At 42.6% G+C, this 17,454-nt stretch overlaps 1 protein-coding gene across 5 annotated transcripts in view; it reads right to left on the bottom strand.

Annotated features, from left to right (window-relative positions):
• The window catches only part of LOC140476961 (protein NDRG1-like), a 71,092-nt gene extending 54,001 nt beyond the window's left edge, over nt 1–17,091 (bottom strand). For 2 of the 5 annotated variants that reach the window (XM_072569987.1, XM_072569990.1), the window contains exon 1: nt 16,931–17,091. The gene's annotated coding sequence lies outside the window, so the exon portion shown is untranslated. Of the gene's footprint in view, nt 1–14,823; nt 14,961–16,930 lie in introns of those variants that run through there. The other 3 variants (XM_072569988.1, XM_072569991.1, XM_072569992.1) reach the window with 2 other exon arrangements.
• Nucleotides 17,092–17,454: the final 363 nt, after the last annotated feature.

Raw genomic sequence — 17,454 nt, 5'->3', positions numbered from 1 at the left:
CCACGGTCTAAACCTATTGCCCAATTCCTAAGCATTTGTATTCCTCTACTCCTCACCTACTCATGCATCTGTCCAGTCACCTTAAATGACTCCACCATGCCTGACTCTACTACCTCTGCTGGCAACATGGTCCAGGCAGCTACAACCCTATGTAAAGTACTTTCCAAATGTATCCCCTTATAGTTTTTCACCTCACCTTGAATGAGTGACCTAGTTATTGGATCCCTCACCCTGGGAAAAAGCTGTCCTGCTTATACGCTTCAATGGATTTTGTAGACCACAGACACACCACCTCTCCACCTCCTCCTCCCCCCCCACCACCCATCCATCTCCTTTTATCTATAAGGAAACAATCCTACTCACCCTCTTCATAGAGAAGACCTTCCATACCAGGAAACATCCTCGCAAACCTTCTCTCCACATCCTTTTGGTAAGATGGCAACCAGACTGTACACTATTCTAAATGCAGCTGAACCAAAGTCTTGTACAATTTTAACACAACCTGCCAGCTCTTATATTTAAATACCCCATCTGATGAAGGCAAGCATACCATAAGCCTTCTTGACCACTATCCACTTGTGCAGCAACCTTCAGGGTACAATGGACTGAACTCCCAGATCTCTGCTCATTGACTTTACAGTATAATTGGCTCCAGAATTCCCAAAATGCAACACCTCATTTGCCTGGATTGAATCCCACCTGCCACTTCTCTGCCCAACTCTCCAGTCTATCTACATTCTCCTGTATTCTTTGACAATCCACTATGCTTTCTGCAACCAATCTTACATTCCATTTTTTAGCTGAAATTTAGCTAAACTAAAGACAAATGGAATTTCTAGCAAAGCTGGGAGAGGAAAACAATGTTTAAACAATTGTCTCCCACTACAACTATTTTCTGGGGCAGAGTGTGGTACAGGAAAAGCACAGGTCAGGCAACATCCAAGGAGCACTTGGTAGGATCACTTTCATCTAAGTTTTTTTTCTGGATCCATCACCAGTATCAAAGCTGAAGGATTCAGACCACATTAAAATGCCATTGGGGTTACATAAAAGTTTTGACTATTATTTCAAGACAGGAAGCCTTAAAATCAGTTTAATGGATTCAGATTGATAGAAGTAATGTAATTATATCTTCTCAAAAAGATTTGAATATTCCAAGGAGCATTTGAATGGAAGCAGACGTTTCACTCAAGGAAATTCCTGCCTCAGAGCTAAGAGAATCAACTGGATTCACTAATCACTGTAGTTGAAACATTACCGGCAAAGAAATGGCCATAGCAAGAAACACAGTCAGAAAGCACAGAATCTGTGTGGGCAGAGTTAAGGAACCATAAAAAGAGGGTCTCCTATCAAGAGTCAGGACATAGGCAGAAAAAAAAAGGTAGTATCTTTCTTAGATGCCTTTTCTGTCAAAAAGACTTTGGGGGACTTGAATATGCAGGTGGACTGAGGGGCAGGGAGAGAAGAAAGCAGGCTGATGGATATTGTACTATGCAATTCAGATCTAAATACATTTCCAGCCTATACATTGCTAGGTACAGAATGCAACTAAAAAAACTTAAAGAAAAAAGTGCCAACTTTTACTGAACAATTTGGTAACATTTTCCCTGACAAAAGGTCAACATCCTTGCACAGGAATACAGCAGAATAGGAGTCAGTCAACCACATTAGAAATACTTGGACCACACAAAAAAAAAACTAAAGAGGAGAAAGCAGACATACAATTTGGAGTTGGAAAATTAATTAGAACCCACTATATAAAAATTTAGAATTTCACCAGTGGCAGTATGGGGGGGAATGATTTAATAGGACCAGTGATCACAGTATAGGTAGCTGTCCTATAAACACCATACTTTTATTCCAGCACAACCTTTCTTAACAGAAAGTCACTTATTGGGCCTGTGGGAAAAGAGAAGTTGGGGCAGATCTGAAAAAACTCACGATTGTTCAAACACCCAACATAAGAGTATAGCACAGCCTGAATGAGTGTATAAATCATTTACCAAAAAGTAAATTTAGCAGTCCATTTAAAAATACAATAAAAAAAAGGTGCTCTGTTCAGTACCCCTCAAGGCTGCACTGTTGGCAGCTACATCAGCACACATGCAGTACAGCACAAAGACCAGCACAGGCATTGTGCACGTGCCAAACTGCATGGAAATTTCAGCATGGTCATTAGTGCATAACGAAGCATGTGAAAAAATTCCGACTGGAATCACACTACTGAACAGAGGCAAGAAATGTTCCCCAATTCTTCAGTGATATTCTAGCCAAAGTGTTGCCACAAACACATTGTCCCAAATCTGGCTGTCTCAAGAGAATTCTAGTTACAATAGTAGCAAAAAGACTAGAATCAGGCATACAGCACAGAAACAGACCCTTCGGTCCAACCCGCCCTTACCAAACAGATATCTCAAACTAATCTAGTCCCACTTGCCAGCATCTGGCCTATATCCCTCCAAACCCTTCCAAGTCATATAGCATCCAGATACTTTTCAAAATGTTGAAATTGTACTAGCCTCCAACACTAGCTCTGGCAGCTCATTCTATACATGCACCACCCTTTGCATGAAAGCAAGTAGCCCCTCAGGCCTCATCTTTCCCCTCTCACCCTAAACCTACGACCTCTAATTTTGGGCTCCCCATCCCAGGGAAGAGATGTTCCCAAGGATGTGGTATTAGCAATTCTGGCAAGTGTGAAAATAGGTAAGCGACCCAGACTGGATGGGATCTATCCTACGATTCTCTGGAAAGCTACAGAGAAGACTGTAGAGCCGTTGGCTTTGATCTGATTGTCACTGTCTACAGGAATTGTGCCAGAAGACTGGAGGACAGCAAATATTGTCCCCTTGTTCAAGGTTTGGGGGTGGGAGAGAGAGTAGAAACAACCCTGTTAACTATAGGCCAGTGAGCCTTATTTCAGTTGTGGGTAATGTTGGAAAGGATTACAGTTAGGATTTATCTAGAAAGAAATAAATTTAGCTTACTTTCACAATCAGGACTCCCACTCACCTTCTGAGGACCCCTTCACCCACCTCCAACACACTGCATCCACTTGGACACCCTGCGCTGGCCTATTACCTGCCCTCGACCTCTTCATTTCCAACTGCTGCTGGGACATTAACTGCCTCAACCTGTCTACCTCCCTCCCCCACTCCAATCTCACCCTCAATGCACAGCCCTCCAATCCCAACCTCACCATCAAGCCAGTGGATAAAGGGAGCGCAGTGGTAGTCTGGCACACTGACTCCACACTGCTGAAGCCAAACTTCCACTCGAGGACCCCTCTTCCTACTGCCCCCTTGACCATGACCCCACCCCCATCACCAAACTATCTCCCAGACCATACAGAACCTCATCACCTCAGGAGATCTCCCACCCACAGCTTCCAACCTCAGTCCAGGAACCCCACACTGCCCGGTTCTACCTCCTTCCAAAAGATCCACAAGTCTGACCACCCTGGCTGAAGCATTGTCTCAATGCTCCTGCCCCACTGAACTCCTCTCTACCTACCTTGACACTGTCCTATCCCCTAGTCCAGGAACTCCCCACATATGTTTGAGAAACCACCCATGCCCTCCACCTCCTCCAAGACTTCCGTTTCCCTGGCCCCCAACACCTCATCTTCACCATGGATATCCAATCCCTCTACACCTCCATCTGCCATGACCAGGGCCTCCAACCCCTCCTTTTTTTCCTCTCCAGACGTCCCCAACAGTACCCTTCCACCGACACATTCGTTTGGCTGAACTGGTCCTCAACCTTCATTTCTCCTTTGAATCCTCCCACTTCCTCCAGACCAAATGGGTAGCCATGGGCACATGTATGGGCCCCAGCTATGCTGGTCTTTGTTGGCTATGTAGAGCAGTTGATCTTCTATAATTACACCAGTACCACTCCCCACCTCTTCCTCCGCTACATAGGCACCACCTCGTGCTCCTGCGAGGAGGTTGAGCAATTCAACTTCAGCAACACATCCCACTGACCTTAAAATTTACCTGGACCATCTCAGACACCTCCCTCCCCTTCCAGACCTCTCCATCTCCAAAGACTGACTTGACACTGACGTTTTAAACCAAACCCACCGACTCCCACAGCTACCTGGATTACACCTCTTTCCACCCTACCTCCTGCAAAAAATATGCCATCGAGTATTCCTAATTCCTCTGCCGGATCTGCTCCCAGGAGGACCAGTTCCACCACAGAACATACCAGATGGCCTCCTTCTTTAGAGACCACAATTTCCCTTCCCCCGTGGTGAAAGATGCCCTCCAACGCATTTAGTCTACATCCTGCACCTCTGCCCTCAGACCCCAACCCTCCAAACATAACAAGGACAGAACACCCCTGGTGCTCACCTTCCACCCTACCAACCTTCACATAAACCAAATCATCTGCTGACATTTCCACCACCTCCAAACAGACCCCACCACCAGGGATGTATTTCCCTCCTCACCCCTTTCTGCCTTCTGCGAAGACCGTTCATTCTATGACTACCTGGTCAGGTCCACACCCCCTACAACCCACCCTCCCATTCTGGCACCGTCCCCTGCCACTGCAAGAACTGGAAAACCTGCACCCACACCTCCTCGCTCACCTCTATCCAAGGCCCTAAAGGAGCCTTCCACATCCAAAGTTTTACTTGCACATCCACTAATATTGTATCTGTTGCTCCCGATGCAGTCTCCTCTACATTGGAGAGGCTGGGTGCCTCCTAGCAGAGCGCTTCAGGGAACATCTCTGGGACACCCGCACCAACTATACCACCCCATGGCCCAACATTTCAACTCCCCCTCCCACTCTGCCAAGGAGAGGGAGGCCCTGGGCCTTCTTCAGCGCCACTCCCTCACCAGACGCCTGGAGGAAGAACACCTCATCTTCCACCTTGGAACACTTTAACCCCAGGGCATCAATGTGGACGTCAACAGTTTCCTCACTTCTTTCCCCCACCTCACCCTAGTTCTAAACTTCCAGCTCAGCACTGTCCCCATGACTTGTCCTACCTGCCTATCTCCTTTTCCACCCATCCACTCCACCCTCTCCTCCTTGACCTATCACCTTCATCCCCTCCCCCACTCACCCATTGTACTCTATGCTACTTTCTCCCCACCCCCTCCCTCTTCTAGCTTATCTCTCCATGCTTCAGGCTCACTGCCTTTATTCCTGAAGGGCTTTTGCCTGAAATATCAATTTTGAAGCTCCTTAGATGCTGCCTGAACTGCTGTGCTCTTCCAGCACCATTAATCCACAAAGTTGTGTTAAGGACAAGTCATGCCTCACAAACCTTGAGCTCTTTGACCAGACCAAACTGGTAAAGGTAAAACAATTGATATGGTCTAAATGGATTTCAGTAAAGTGTTTGCCAAGATTCCCCACAGTAGGCTATTGCAGAAAATAGAGGCATGGGATGGAGGGTGATTTAACAGTTTGGAACAGACATTGGCTGGCTAAGAGATGACAAAGGGTAGTAGTTGATGGGAAAGGTTCATCCTGGCAATAAAAAACTAGGACAATTAGACATTGAATTGCTGCATATAAAACATGCAACTTGAACTCATCCAGACAAACTTTTGTTTGATATATGGGGAAAAAAACAACTTTCTTGAACAAAATATCTTTGGAGAAAGCTTTAAGCAAACCAATATGATTTTGGGTGATCAAACAAATAAAGTCAAAGCACTCAAGAGCAAAACAGCATTTTTCCAACGCTCAGAGGCTTAAGTATTATATTCACACAGTCTTCAGTATCAGAAGATGTAATGGATGATTTCTACTTAAAGATTAAATATCATAACCAAATCTTAATACTTTGCAGGTTAGGAGCAAGGTCAGCCAGTATCATTTTCAGGGACAATTTGTATGCAAGGAAAGATAATGGCATTGTTGCTGGACCAGTAACCCAGTCAATGCTATGGGACGGGTGCTTAAATCCCACTACAGCAGAATTAAAAGGTTTTAGAAAAGGGGAATTGAATTTTAAAATGCAAATAACCATTTACTCTGGGTAGAAGACTTTGACATTCATCAAGAGAGGCTCACAACACCATGGAGTTGGTCACAGAACAACACAGCTGCTAGATTGTCACAGACCTAAGTGGTGAGGGAACCCAAAAAGAGTGAAATACTTTATCCTTACTAAAGCAAGTGTTACAAATACAGCTGTTCTAATCAGCACTGGAAAGAGAGCAATCAATTGTGGAGACCAAAAGTTCCATTTTCACGGAGGACACCATTCTTTGTTTTATGGGGCACAACCTCTTGTGATAATGAGAAACATTATGAACATCTCTAACAACTCAATCCAGAGGAATTGTGGGCTTTCAGCAGTAGAATTGTATGACAAGTTGCAATCTGACCATACCTCCATTAATCAATAAAGCCAGAGAATCAATTCTGGTTCAAAAAAAAAGTACAGGAGGACAAGCCACAAGCAGCAGCAGGTACCCAACAGTGGGGACATCCACATGTTAAAGCTAAAGGCTAACAGCAACACATTGAAGGAGTTAGCTCCACAACCATCCTAATCCTCTAATATTAAACTGCAAAAGACCAAAGGTTGAAGCATTTGCAACAGAGTGCAAAGTTAGCAAATTTCAGAGAAGATTTGTAGCTCAGGTGGAGGTTCCTCATGTAGGTTTGCTCATGGAGCTGGAAGGTTAGTTTTCAACGAGTGCAAAGTAAACAATCCCTCGACCTTATCCAGGAGGTTTAGACTGGGAGGAGGGTAGGATGCAGCAGAAGAATTCACCTCTGGCTAGAGTCAGCATTCCATTTTTCTTTCCTAGGTTATGGCTGTCAGTCATTGAAGATTCATTTCAATTGAGTCCCACCCACTCCAAGACATCATCCCAGAAATGAGCCTATTAGATAAACAACCAGTAAAATGAACTGCAGACACTCATTAATTTGTTCAAGTCTAACAGATTTGCAAAACCTGAAACAGGATGACGTTCCTCAGGATATATAGTGTCCTAATGTCAACCAGCTTTAGCTGATTCAATCATGTTATAGCAGAACAACTACATGATAGTTGCATTCTTCTGCAATGTCATGGTATAGAAAATGGCACTATGGAAAACAACTAGAGAAAACTGTGCCATAGAAGATGTCTAAAAAAGCTTTCTCCTGAATGGGTATAGTTTATTATCCAAACAGCATTCACCATTTGTCAACTTGCATTGACAAAGTGTGTCTTTACCAGAATGAGCTGTGCAAGATCAGAAGCAGGGATAGTTGATGACTGCAAAAGAAAAAAGTGTTCAGCACCATTTGGACTGCTTCAGTATCTGATGAATTGCATGTCCACACACAAAGATCTCATCACCCCTTGGCATTACCATTGCTCAACATCTTTCTCTCCCTCTCTCCACCCCCTCCCCCCCCCCCCCCCCCCCCACACCACACACACACACAATATCCTGGGATTATCACTGACTAGAAAGAACTGGACCAGCCATATAAACACCATGACAAGAGAATATCACAGGCAAGGAACCCTACAGTGATTAACTCATCTCCCAACTTCAAAACCTGCCCACCATTTAAGGCACAAGACAGGAGTGATGCAATACTCACTTTTGTATGAATGCAACTTGAACACTCAAATGGATAATATCCAGCTTTACTGTCTTCCATTGTTGCTACAAGTTTTCTTCATTTACAAAGTTAATTGAGTAATAACTACTCATTTCTAAATGAATATTCATGATCAAAGTAGTGTTTGATCTTATGCAAATACATTCAGGCAGACTACAGATAAACATCTGCACCAGTTCCTCTTCGAGCTCATTATTTGTTTGTCACATGGAAACAGCATTCTCTCTGGTTCTAACGATCAAACAAATTTAAAATTTAATCGAGCTTGTGTATTTCAGACAAAATAGTCCAAATAGTTTCCATCGAAGTTTAAATTTTGTTCACTCAAACTTTAGTGTTAATTATCACTCTCATTCCACTTAGAATGCAAACTGGTCACCGATGTAATGCTGTAACTTCCTGTTCAGATATAGACTTTAATAACTCCTGTTTCTAGCTTCAAAAGCACTTACAATTCACAGGAGTTTAATGGTTAGTGTAGTGTCCTTACTAAAGGACACATTTCCCCAAAGCTTGTGGCTGCCACTTGGCTATTTTGCACATGCTGTAGAAACACAGTAAAAATAAAAAAAGTTAGTTAAATGGCAAAAAGTCCAGCAAAGTTAATGTGCCCAGACTTTCAATCTCTGCATGACATTGTCTTCCAGAATGTTGCACTCATGGTTTCCTCCCTCAGTCCAAAAATGTGCAGGTTAGGGGAATTGGCCATGCTAAATTGTCAATAGCATTCAGGGATGTGCAAGTTAGGTACATGACTAGGGGCAAGTGTCCAGCAATACAGCAAGGGAATGGGTCTGGTTGGGATATTCTTCAGTGGGTTAATGTGGACTGCTTGGACCAAAAGGCCTGCTTCTACACTGTAGGGGTTCTGTGTTGTGTCACCAGTCTTACCAGACCCTACTTTTCTCAGGGATGTAATTAGTGGTAACTTAACCGGAGGGCCACCAGACCTCAGGCTAGGGAAGAGGTGGAGAAGGAGAGTCTTTCATGGTAACCTCAAACTCTAGATGGGAACTGAACCCCAGCTGTTAATATCACACTGCTCTGTAAACCACAATCCAGCCAACTGAGCTAAACAGATTCCCAGGGATTCTAAGATGTATATTTAATCAGAGAAAGAGGAGTGTCTTTCAGATTAAGATCTCTATTGCATTCTGGACTTCAAGAGCATGTTGAGCTGCTGGATTGCTGATGTGTATGTACCTCATTTGCTCCTATCACTTTCAAAAAACTACTTTGAAAACAATTGGGAGCACAGAAGCAATGAAAGAATAGCAAACTGAAGCTCATAACACTATTCTTATACTTCTGTTCAACAAAGATGGCTCAGTTTTCAGAATAAAATCAGATTTTTCCATATCTTATGGGTGGCAGTTAGCTTGGAATGTGAGCAACTAGTTTGTAATGCAGTGTGACACCAATAGCAGGGTTCAATTCCCACATTGGCAACAGTTCTCATAAGCAACTCCTCAACTTCTCCCCTTTCTGAAGAAAGAAAGTGACCCACAGATTAAACTACCAGTCCCTCTCTAACCATAGTCCAAGTGTCTGGTAAAACTTTGGCAACTTGACATTATACAGGAGAACCAGTATATTTGTATCTGGACTTTCAGAAATCATTGACCAAAGATACCTCAAAAAAAAGTTAAGCCCATTGAGTTGGAGGGAGCATATTAGCATGAATACAGAATTGGCCAGTGGGCAGGCAACAGCAACTAGAAATAAGGGTATTTCCCACCCCCACTAGTTGAGTAACCACAGATGTCAGTGTAAGGGCTGCAACTGCTTACAGGTTGCAAGACAAGTTGCAAGAGGAATACAGTTTTAGATATTGATCAGTAGTAAGAGGGCAAAACATTGGCAAGTGTGGGAAAATTATGGCATGCTCATTTTGGAAGGGATAACAAAGGAGTAGTTTCATCTAAATCGAGAAATACTGCATCACAAAAACACTCAGGGGCTACTTGTGTTTTTTTTAAAAAAGTCAGCACCAAGTGCAACAGGTAATAGAAAGGTTAATGAAATGCTAGCCTTTATTTCAAGGGGGCTGGAAGAGAAGAGTAGAGAGCTCTTACTGCATCTATACAGAAGCAAGATATGATATTGAAACTAGTGATCAGTTTTCATCCTTTTATTTGAAATAGATATTGTATCATTTCAGACAAAGGTCCACTAGGATGATACCTGGTACAGAGGGATTGTTTTAGGAGTAAGGCTAGACTGGTTGGGACTCTATTGATGGAATTTAAAGAATGACGTTATCCTGTGACACAGGAGTTTTAGGCAGTTTGACAGTGTCAATGCCGAGATGTCATTTCCCCTCATTGGGGAGTATAGGATCAAGTGGGTAGTCTCAGAATTAAGGGGCACTAATTTAAGACAAAGATAAGGAATTTAAGAGTTGTCTCTTTGGAGCTTCTTGCTGGAGAACTGAGGAGTCAATGGCCTTGTGTATTTTTAATGGAGATAAATAGATTCTTGATCAGTCAGGAATCTAGGGTCAAGAGAAAAAATGTAAGTCAACAGGAGCAGAATTGGATCAGTAGTAATCCTACTGAATGGTGGGGTAGCCTGCTTCTATTCCTGTTCTTATTTCTTATGGTCTCATTGCTAAGTAACAAGATCTATTCTTCAAAAGTGTTTTTGGCCTCATCTTCCAATTTTTGGTACTTTTCTTCCTTCTCCATTAATAGTGTTCCAATTACAAATTACATTACTCTTGACAATTTTATTCAAATTAGGACTTAGTCATATTTAAATCAAGCTCACCTGAATAATCACTTGTGGATGCAGAGTGTAACAGTTATGTCTATTGCTGCTAGTTAGTTTCACCAGTATCAGCCAAATTCACATTTACTTCACTCACTTGCTATTCCCTACCATATTGCATTTCCTTTAGAGTACGTAATTCTCACTCCACTCACTACTTCAAATATACATCATACTTCACAGCTCTAGAATGTTTGAGACTTCCTTTTCCAATATTTCCCTCAATTTAGATCTGAGGGTGGGAAATCAAGGAGGTAATGATAAACAACTGTTAGACCTCAGCTGCAGTAGTGTTCAGTTTTGGGCACCATATTAAGCAATCTGTGAAGGCAATGGATAGTGACTAGAATCAGATTACAGAATGCTTCCAAGGATGTGGAAATTCATTGGACTGTTCTTGGACAGAAGGTGGCCAACAGGAGATGGGATAGAGAAATTGAGCTGATGGAATAGATTGGATAGGGGGAAACTGCACTTGTAAAAGAACAAACAAGAGGGTATATGAGCATGTGCAGGCATTATAGGGTGGACGGCTTCCTTTTGCACCGTAAAACTGATTCCATAAGCTTTGAGGGGTTCAGGTTACAAACATTCACTTTCCATCCGAATAACAGTTTCAGTCTCTTCATAATTTGAAACAGGAAACAGGTGATGCTCAGTTAATGCCCTTCATTTGAAGTTAAATGCAATAATATAATTAACCTAAAGCTAAGCATTAGATTATAATGGAATTACAGGTTGATATTTTAATCATCATGTAGCCCAGGCTATTAAAATCAAAGTGACTGCAGTAAAAGTTTATGGAAGACTGACCAAGGAGGCCTCAGGGCCATGAGTTTGAGGGGGTTGTCATTTATTTGTGCGGTCACCCATCTGCAACAGACTTTGGGTCTTTTTTAACTGGTGATATGCTATTGCTTTCAATTGCAAGTGGTTTAAATTTAAGCTTACTTTTCAACAGATTATAGCTTATTGAAATACCATGAAATATGAAGTCAGATTTTGAAAATAGAATTAGATTTATGATATGATTTGCTGCTCAATCAATTCAATTGTTTTTAAGATATTGATTGGGCATGTGCTACTAGTAAGAGTAGCATTTTTAGGTCATCCAAATGCATCGAATATAGTAGGAACCCACTTTCTTGAACTCCAGCAGACAACCTGGTGTAAATACACGCCAAGAGAGTGTTTAAGGACTTTGACCAGCAGCTTAGAAATTACAATATAATTATTCAAAACTTGGATAATGTTTGCTTAGAGACACACTTGCAGTTGGTGATGCTTCCATGTGTCTACTGTCCTGTGGAAGAGGCTGTGGTTTTGGTAGCTGCTGCCCAAGGCACCATACACTACCTAGTCTCACTGGTAACAGGAATGATTGCTGGTGGAATCAATAAAGCCTTCTTCCTAGATATTGCCGAGCTCCCTTTACCTACCCAGTATCTAAAAAGTACAAGGATTCAGTGATGAGGGAGTCAGAGGTGAGATGGCTCTGCCAAAGTGGCAGCTTTCATTCCAACAGTAGTGGTGCAGCAAAGGGACCTCATGCCTGGCCACCTGGGCCCATGGCAGAGAAGGACTGTAAAGTTGAACATTTTTCTGCCTTAATATTCCTTATTTGTTTTATTCAGTGCTGACACTGTAGAACACTGAACTATATTAAAAGATAGCTGTCAATAAAGATAGCATGTCAATAAATAAAAATCATTCCAAAAGACTAACTACATTGTTGCTGAATCAAAATCCAGGAGAACCTTCTAACAGCACAGATTTAGTCAAGGAAATAGCACTTCCACACAAGAGGCATGGTCACCTAAAGTTCAACTAGGTGAAACAGTCCTGAACAAGCGCACAGACTGTTTGAAAGCCATGAATTCACAACTCATGCAGGAGCAAAATGTGTTGCTACCTCAGAACTGTCAGAAAGGCTGCTGGAACCAGTGGATTAACCTCACCATTCAGCATTGAGAGTCCTCAGAATTTGAGATAGACATGACATATGTAGCTACTTTGATACTCTTACCACAAAACAGCAAACTTTTGCCAAGGTGCTCCTGCTGCAAAAACCAAGCTTAGTGTTACATGCTGCCCATGTCAGGTTCCTCTGATAATGCTTAAACACCTCAGGAGGCTTGCTCATAAAAGGATTGGCCTATGCCCTCAAACTCAGCAGGGGGAAGGATGTAATGATTGTAATGAGGTCCACCAACTGGACCTCAAGAGTTCCCTGGTTGTTAATCTGGTCCAATGAGAATACTGGTTGACAGATTTTTAAAAAGTGTCAGACATGCTGCACTGACACTCTGGCAGTTGACTGAAGCAATGAGAAAGCACGTAGCCATAGATATGACACTTCTGTAGAGAACAGGAATTGGGGACATCTGTTTACAGTCAGTCAATGGATCAGTGTAAATAAAGTTATAACATTTGTTCACTTGTTGAATGTAAGGCAACACCTCATGCCAGAGGCGCAAGTTTCACAGTAAGGTGCTGGATAATTAAATTGCTGGTTTATATCAAAGACTTAGGGTCTGTTTCCATGCTGTACATCTGACTCTTTGGTCCAACCCGTCCACGCCGACCAGATATTCCAACCCAATCTAGTCCCACCTGCCAGCACCTGGCCCATATCCCTCCAAACCCTTCCTATTCATATACCCATCCAAATGCCTTTTTTAAATGTTGCAATTGTACCAGCCTTCACCACTTCCTCTGGCAGCTCATTCCATACATATACCACCCTCTGAAAAAGTTTCCCCTTAGGTCTCTTAATCTTTCCCCTCTCACCCTAAATCTATGCCTGATAGTTCTGGGCTCCCTGACCCCAGGGTAAAGAAAGACTGTCTATTTATCCTTTCCATGCCCCTCAAATTTGTAAACTTCTAAGATCACCCCCTCAGCCTCCAATCTTAATGGTTGGATTAGAGTAAACACTGGCTCGTCATGGATTGACTTTGTCTTGTTCCCTGCAGTTAGAGGTCCAAGAAGGTTAAGAATTTAATTTGCATTCTGGGAATCAGAATTTGAAAGGAAAGGCATTTTGTAGAACAATGATACTGGACATGTTAGCTGAGCAAGGTTACCTCAACCTTTGCACATGGTTTCAACTAATCCCTCATTATGTACTATTAAAAGCAAAAAAAAGTTATCCAGCCAAAGTAATCAGCCATTTGGGGCCTGGCTGAATCAAGGTTTCCCCAGTTTGATGGGCATGCAGCTTTATTCCTGATAAAGGGCTTTTGCCCAAAACATCGATTTCGCTGCTCGTTGGATGCTGCCTGAACTGCTGTGCTCTTCCAGCACCACTAATCCAGTATGTAGCTTAATTAGTCAAGCATACTCAGACCTGTCAGTGAGTTTCTCTTCCTCTGCAAACTTTTGCCATTTTATTGCTGCTTAGCTCATTAAAGGGCATGTTTTTGTAGTTTTAATGCAAGTTTCTTCATAAAGACAGCTTGTCTGCAACAAAGCTCTGCTAATGGTTTTAGAACCATAGCTCATTATACTGTAAAACATAGATGCCACTAATAAATAAAGATAATAAATTTAAACTAAGATGTCTGTTAGAGTTTTATATTCCAGATTACCAGAACATGACCTCCAGGACAAACCAAGACAGACTACAGGTAGAGTCCATCAAGGATTCCAAGCCATCTTGAATAGGTATTTTATAACAGCAATACCAAAGTCAAAGACTGTTCATGGGTAAAAGGAGGACTCCGTGGCAATACCATCCTCAGTTATTTCACAAGACTAACAGTGATGTCAACCATCAGCAAAAAGCATTTGGTGTGCAGGAAATCAGATAAAAGCTCATCCAAAAGTCATCCAGATAGGCAGCATATCAGCTAAACAATTTTAACAAGGTGCCAAAGTTCAAAGAATAATATGGAACCATTGGTCACACTCAGGGAAGTTCAAACCAGTATAATTCAATGCTTTTAAAAACAAAAAATAGTAATGTTGCACTCATTGACAGCACTCTGCCCTCACAGGTCATACATAAAACATTCTCAGGAGTACATAGATGGTATGATCACAAGTAAATTTACAGACAACATTCAAAACCAGGCATGAGAGATGGATGCCATCACAAAAATCAGCACTAGCTTGACAACTGTTTATCCTCTTCACCACTATCATTCAAAACAAATCCAACTCTGAATACTGACATACAACCAGAGTAGAGGAAATCAGCAGATGCTTACAGGACTCGAAACGTGGCCCTATTTTCCTCCACAGATGCTACCAGGCTGACTTGTTTTGAGCGATATCAGAACAGGTCGACCATTCTGAGGCTTGGGCACAGAACTGCGCCTCAATTACCCGAGATTCTCCATCATCAATACTCCGTTGGCGAAAGAGCAAAGTCAAAGTTTCCTCGTTTCAAAAGCGAAATAGAGAGTTTTCTAAAAGAAACTAACAACAACTTGACGGTTAAATGAGTGACGTTACCTCCCTAGCCTCCTTAGGGTTTCCAAGATTAAAAAGGGGCAGCGATACCAGTCACGCCGCCTTACTGGTCCCGTCAAACGGTTTGTTTTGAAATCACTGCCACCCCCAGCGTAGGCAACGTCACGAGGCCAACTTTTATGACTAATTACCGCGCGCCACCCAATCACGGAGCTCCACCCGCAGTGGGCGGGGCCCGCTCCCACCTTTGATTTTTTTTGCCCCCAACATTCCGGCGGCGATTAAAACGGTTAGGAGGCGGGACAGGGACCCCGAGCGGGAGCGGATTGGTTGAGCCGAAACGTCAATCGCCCAGCCCTCCAAACCGCTCCGAAGCCAGCGCTTCCAGACCTTCCAACTTTGAAAGCAAAGCACCTTCTCAATCAGCACGGGCTTCCTCTTCTCTTGTTTCCCCCCCCAAACTTGGAATCATATCGAATGACGACTCTTTTTGAAAAACAAAACAATGAACTTTGCTAGAAATCGGCCTCGAGTGCCCAGTGGCGCCGCCTAGAGTGCGGCAGAGAGAGTGATCAAGAGCAGCCATTGTTGGCAAAGTGCACCCGAGAGCATGCCAGACGGTTAGGATCAGCGTGTGGGAAGTTTGCAGCGAATTTTGCAAGTGGCATGCAAGCCTTCAAACACTTTTTCACTTTTGGACGGGGTGGGGGTGAGGTAGGAAGTCGGGAACGTGGATCAACGAACGGAAGAGAAAGTCTTCTTGTCTTCCATTAGTCCACCCTCTCCATTCGGAGGGAAGTTCTCGCCTCATTTCCCACCGCGAAACAAAGTCAGCAGTTTCTCCCTAGCTAAACCTAGCGTGAAAAAAAAAATAGAGTATAATCACCAGCCCAGAAGACAAAGCTTTTGAGGTCATTTCACTTTGAGGTAGCAACTGACTGAAGAGGAGAAAGCACCCAAAAAACCTCGAATGAGAAGAAAATGCCCATAATCCAACTCGAATATTGCATTAAAGTGCTCTTCTGTTCTCATTTCGAGATATTCTGAATGCATTTAATTTAATTGCAATGCATTGATTGCAGCAGTAACACGGTGCAGGCCCTGGAAAGGTGTCTTTTTGAGCTGGTGCCAGTCACGCCTCAGCGTGGCAACCGATGTGTGGGTGGCTTAAAACTGCCTTCTGAGCAATCTAATAGGACGGAAAGACACAACATTTGAAACAAAAACAGAAGTTGCTGGAAAAGCCGAGCAGGTCTGGCAGCATCTGTGAAGAGAAATCAGAGTTAACGTTTAGGGTCTGCTGACCCTTCCTTGGAAATATGATGGCAGCTAGGAAAAATAACACTGGAGGCTCTCAGTTAAATTCCTGCTGCTCAAAAACTCTTCAAGACTGTAAAAACATCGACAAAAAGGGCACTCCCAGTTGTGTGTTTTTTTTGCGGGGGGTGGCTGGATTGTGGGCAAAAGTTGTTTCAGCCTTTCCTTAACTGTTTGACCACATGTTTAAACTGTATTCGGTTCTTTGAACTCTTGTTTACATTTAGATAATACCTAGGATCAATAATTTACAGAGGGAAAAAAAGCTGAGTGGCACCTGTTTAACACGTATGGCCTGTCCTGGGAATGATTTGAAAAGTTGCATTTTCAGGAGCGCACTCGTTTGCGCAACGATAAAGCTTTCGTGGATTTCAAAATTAGTTTGAACATTAGTACGTGCTATTGCAAAATGCGCTACTGGGGTGGGTGGTACGGTCAATGGCCTGAAGTCTGGAATATTGTATAACACAGGAAGATGAGAGGACAGGATATCTAAATCTAGTTCAGTAAACAGTTATGCCCATTAAAAACATCGCGAAGGGAATTAACCATACGACGATGCTGTCAATTTAAGAGACTTTCCACGCGGCTGCAACACCGAGATGAGAAGGGAATAGAATATTTTCTCATTTCTAACTCCTAAATATTGCACGATGCTGGTCCCTTGGGAGATCCAGTAACTCCACTGCTGCACTCGACAAAAGTAATACACGTGTTTTTTTTTAAATATTAAAAAACAGAATGTGCGCTTCGAGAACATTTATCCAAATTAAAAATCAAGATTATGCTACGAGGAAGGCAGCGTTATGAAAAAAAGACAAAACAAACTTACCCCAAGCTAAAGATTTCGCACTTAGCAAACTTGTTGAGCAATCGCAGCCGGTTTGTTTGTTTTTAAAACGCAATCTTGTAAAGTTCACAGAATTTCCTTCTGGATAGTTTTCTCCGCTGCCTGCTGCTGTTTTGATATGACGGATGTAGGAGGTTTTTATAGAGTCCAGATTCAGCCCTGCCCACTTTTTTCATCTCACAGACACGTGTCTTTCATTAGAAAGGAAAACACTTTACATTTAAAGCTGTTACTTTACAGACAAAAATAAATCAAATTGTTTTTCAACTAGGCGTTTTGATAAATTGAAAAAGGAACAAATCAACAAATGTGCATTTTGAGCAGTCACTCCTTTTTTCAAAAAAAAGTTTTTTATAATGCCTCTGTGCTGCCGAACACATCCGCGTACGAGAGTAATTAATGCTGTCAAGAGGCAAAATTAAATTTTTGACGCCTAAACTCAGATAATTGCCTCCTGTACAGCTACGTGGTTACGTGCACATCTAACATTCCATGAAACCACGCAA

The sequence above is a fragment of the Chiloscyllium punctatum genome, chromosome 5, assembly GCF_047496795.1.
Source record: "Chiloscyllium punctatum isolate Juve2018m chromosome 5, sChiPun1.3, whole genome shotgun sequence".
Lineage (NCBI taxonomy): Eukaryota > Metazoa > Chordata > Chondrichthyes > Orectolobiformes > Hemiscylliidae > Chiloscyllium > Chiloscyllium punctatum.
Note: the sequence above shows the minus strand (reverse complement) of the source record. Positions and strands in the feature narration are given on the sequence as shown.